The 4513-nt window shown below is 53.1% G+C and overlaps 1 long non-coding RNA gene across 1 annotated transcript; it reads left to right on the top strand.

The window, feature by feature from the left end:
• Positions 1 to 567: 567 nt before the first annotated feature.
• On the top strand, positions 568 to 1381 carry LOC121150139. The gene is made up of 2 exons (XR_005882936.1): positions 568 to 599; positions 1287 to 1381. It is a non-coding gene; the product is annotated as an uncharacterized LOC121150139 (long non-coding RNA).
• Positions 1382 to 4513: the final 3132 nt, after the last annotated feature.

Raw genomic sequence — 4513 nt, 5'->3', positions numbered from 1 at the left:
TAATTCCAAACTATTGCTTTTTTTTTTTTTAAATGTAATTCTGTAGGCCCATATGTGCTGGCCTGGTGTCTTACCCCTATACACACCCAAGATCTAGCCCCATTGCAGGTTCCAGGCCTTGTCCACCAGCTCACCAGAGCAGTGTGCTGACCTGGGGCTTTCCCTTCGGCTCGCCTCACCTCACCCAGGACCAGACACATAAGGAAATCCCCAGGTTCTCTCCACCTGCCTAGTGATGAGCTCCCGGTTCCCCAATGACCACTGGTGTTATGCCCTTAGCCTTCCCCCAACCCAAGCCTGCAGCCTCAGCCCCCTCGCCCCCTCAACTGGTGCCCTGGGAGCATGGCAACAGGATGATGCCATCTCCAGGTGTACCTAAAATGTTTTTAAAAGCTTTTAACTTCCATGTGGTGAATATATTTCAAATATGTGTGGTTTTAAGAAGACGGTATGGTCACCGTTTTCCTTCTCTCATATATTTTTCCTCCTTTTATTACATTTCTTTTAATTTTTTCTTTCCATTACTTCAAATGGGCAGCTTATGTCGTGGAAAGAAACCTCGAAGACCTAAAGAAAGAAAACACTTGTGATGGGCAAAAGTGAGTATCTTAGTGTTAACATTTTTTTTTTAAAGATTTATTTCTTTATTGGAAAGTCAGATATACAGAGAGGAGGCGAGAGAGTGAGAAAGATCTTCCATCCAATGATGCACTCTAAAAGTGACTGCAACGGCCGATGCTATGCCGATCTGAAGCCAGGATCCAGGAACTTCTTCTGGGTATCCCACACAGGTGCATGGTCTCAAAGATTTGGGCCGTCCTCGACTGCTTTCCCAGGCCACAAGCAGGAAGCTGGATGGGAATTGTAGCTGCCGGGATTAGAACCCGCACACATATGGGATTCCAGGGCATCCTAGGTGAGGACTTTAGCTGCGAGGCCACGCCGCCGGGCCCTTAGTGTTAACATTTTAAAACTACTTTTCTTAACATTCTTACTTTCTTAACTAGGAAATTCTGTCATAAGGATTTGTAACAGATTTTCCAGTGCATCTGGCCGCTTTCATTGTGAATTATCTACTCATTATTTTTCCATTTGAAATGCTTAGCTAAACTGAACTGTTTCTTGGAAGAAACTTTTGTCACATACTTGTAGAGAATTTTGTTTTTCACTCTTTGTTAAAGATAATGTCCTAAGTCAGCAGCTTGTGTAGGTTCACTAAATTGGAAGCCACACTTTGCCCACCGATGCAATGCTATCTGCTCACTTATCAAATAACTCCTTTCCAGGGATGCCTCTCTGCACGTGGGACCTGAAGTGGCAGTATGTCACATACCAGTCTCCTTCATGCCCCCTTAGAGCCCAGGCTGAAGAGAAACTCATAGTCTTGCAAGAGATGCAGCACAGACGTGTAGAAAAAATGTACGATTGTGAAGCCAGAGTTGTCGCACTCAGAAGGATGGAATGTGAACGGCCGAAGCTCTGACACAGTGACGCTTGCAAGTAACAGCATCTTTTGATGACTGTTTGAAGAACAATCTTATTATCTCAAGTCCTAGTTTTGCCGTGTGAAGACTGCAGCCCAAAGCAGAAGAAGCAGGAAGCAACTCTGGAACACTTGAGTGCTGCACTGTGGGGAGGGGAGCAAGAGCAACTCTTGTAAGATGGAGCCATGAGCAGCCAGCCTCTATGGGTGCTGGGGGAACTGGCTGAGCCCTCCTGGCCCTGGAGTGGCAGGCAAGATAGTTTGGGTATGGGGAGGCTGGCAAGCTGGCTCTGGAGAGGATGGTAATAAGGCTGTGGGCACAGGAGGCATCGCCAGAGCCAGCCAGACTGTGGAATGCCTGCACGCTGGAGGCGCCAGCTCAGTCAACGTGATCCTGGAGCAGCCAGCTGCCAGAGGGTGGCTGTGGACACTGGCTGAGCCTGCCTGGCACCAATGGTCAACAGGCAAGCTGGGGACTTAGGAGGCGTTACCAAAGCCTGCCTAGCCCTGGCTTGGCTGTGGTGTGTGGTGGCAGGGCAAGCAAGCTAGATGAGCTGGGGACCTGGGCTTGGGAGCCTGGTCCTGGGGACAAGGGATATTGCACTGTGGGCAGGAGGGTCACCGACTGAATTGGCCTGTCCCCAGAGTGGGAAAGGTGCTGTGGAATGGATGTGCAAGGTGTGCAGTGGACACAGGACAAGTGGACGTGGTGTTGGAGGAGCAGGCCAGTGAGTGGTGTGCTGGGGATGCTGGGTCACTGGGCTAGCCCTGCAGATCCTGGAGCAGCTGGCAGCGTGGGTGGGTGGCAGGGTGGGCAGGATAGGAGTGCAGTGGGGAGGGGTTCTTGGAGAGTTGAGCTGGCCATGCAATGGATGATGATAGTCCTGTGGGTGCAGGGATACCAGCGGAGCCAGCTTGGCAATGAAGCAGGTACTGGGTTGCTAGGGACACAGGGTGATCTGACCTATCAGACTTGGCCCTGGAGCAGCCAGCAGAAGGCTTGGGGACTGGACTGGGCTGTCTGGTTGAGCACCCCCTGGCCCTGGAGCATACCCCATGCATGCTAGGCATGCCTATGGTGCTAGGGGAACTTCCTGCGGGCCACTAGAGCAGTGGGTGGGAGAGTGGCTTAGGCGGGCTAGAGTCATGTGGGGCAACAGCTGAGCCTGTCTGGCCCTGTAGCAGCTTAGAGGCAAGCTGGGAAAGAGAGGGGTGTTCTGTGGGCCAGCCTGGCCCTGGGGTGGATGGAGGGTGGCAGGTGCACCGGTCATTGTGGAGTGGTCCTTGAGCAGCAGGGGATGGTGGTGGGACAGGTGGACATTAGGAGCTTGGCAAGCATTGGCAGAGCCCACCTGGTCTTGGAGCAACTCATGGCACAACTGGGTGGGTAAGCTAAAGGCATAAGGTTTCCAGTCCAGTTGCCTTGTGCCTGGCTGCCTAGAATATTAGAAGCACAGCAGGTCCTGGAGGAGTGAACCTGGTCCTGAAGTGCCAGGAGGAATGACAGAGCATGCCACGCCAGGACCCAGGGTCTCTGACAAAATGGGCCAGGTCCTAGAGCAGCAGGTGGCCATGCTGCCTACTGAGGGAGCATGGTCACTGGGCGATCCCATCCTGCCCTGGAGTAGCCAATGGGGCTGGCAGGCTAGGGTTCGGGCCTAGTGACACCAGCAGAACCTGGACCTGAAGCAACAAATGGGATAGTATGCAAACCTGCTTTGTGTGGGCAGCCTTCAGCAGAGCTGGCCTTGAGGTGTTGCAGTGAACAGGTGGGCTGGGTATGCGATGGCTGCTGCCCAAGCCGGCGTGGCTCTGCAGTAACAAGTGGGGTGGCAGGGTGGACATGGTGGTGGGCATGCTGGCTGTGGCTGGGTGCTAGCCAGCTGGTATGTCCCTGGAGTGGGTGACAAGTATCTGTAGGCAAGGGGTGTGTTGGGAAGGGTTGCTGATGGAGAAGCTTGCCCTCCCCAAGAGCAGCAGGGGCCAGCGGCTTGTTGTGCATGAGGCATTGGCCAAGTCCTGCTGAGAGTAGAGGGGCTGGTAGGTGGGCTGGGTATGTGGGAGGCCACACATGAGCCATTTTTTCACTGAAACAGGCAAGCATGGCAGTGAGGTGGACATGTGTGGCTGACCTTTAGTGACATTATTTACGAGGCACACTCTTGAGGGTCTGGGAAAAGCCGGAACCGCAGTCAGACCCCTTATTGCCAAAAGCGGCTGCTTTTATACTCTTTCTCCACTGCTTTTTTCCCTGTAGTTCTTCTCTGCTGCTTTTCTAGCCCTCTCTCTGCTGCTTTTTTCCCCGTTCTCCTCATAGGCCTTATTGCTTTTGTACCCCTCTCTGCTGCTTTCCCCCCCGTTCTTGTCCCCATACTTTTCTCTGCATAGGTCTTACTGCTTTTGTAACCTCTCTCTGCTGCTTTTTCTCCCCCTATGCCTTAGCTTTTTGCTTAGCTTTTCGCTTAGCTTTTGTACCCCTCTCTGCTGCCCCATTCTTCTCATTCCATCCGTGGTTCTTTTACTGGTCCATCTTATAGCTTTTAGCGGCTGCTTTTATACTGTTCTCCACCAATCACTTCTCCCTGTGGGTCCACTTGCTACCTGATAGGCCAGTTGCAATGACATAATTGCAGCGAGGGCATCAGCCTATCCCTGTGACTTCCTGTTTGCCTGCTGGTAAGACCAACTCCGCCTCCTGGCCCTGGGGAGGCTACCATCCTGAGGGCCTTTCCTATTCCTGGGACGTGCTTTGGCACCCTGCTCCCCTCAGATGTGGGCATGCTCTGGGCCCGGAGATTCAGATCCTATGGGCTGTTGCTACAGATTGCTGTCAGATGGACCCAGCCCTAGATCAGTGGGCAGCCCTGCTGAGGGAGCAGGTGTTTGGCTGAGTGTACATGTGCCTGGAACAGTTGGTGGGGTAGTGATGTGGGTTGGCTAGAAGTCCAGGTGGCAGGCTGGGAACTGCAGGGGTGTCAGCCAGCTGGCCTGGCTCCAGAGTGGATGGTAGACAGGCTTGGGGTACTGGGG

Source organism: Ochotona curzoniae, unplaced genomic scaffold, assembly GCF_017591425.1.
Source record: "Ochotona curzoniae isolate NIBS_2020 unplaced genomic scaffold, NIBS_Ocur_1.0 contig_2057, whole genome shotgun sequence".
NCBI classification, from domain to species: Eukaryota; Metazoa; Chordata; class Mammalia; order Lagomorpha; family Ochotonidae; genus Ochotona; species Ochotona curzoniae.
The sequence above is the reverse complement of the archived record's forward strand: the minus strand, read 5'-3'. Positions and strand labels throughout refer to the sequence as shown.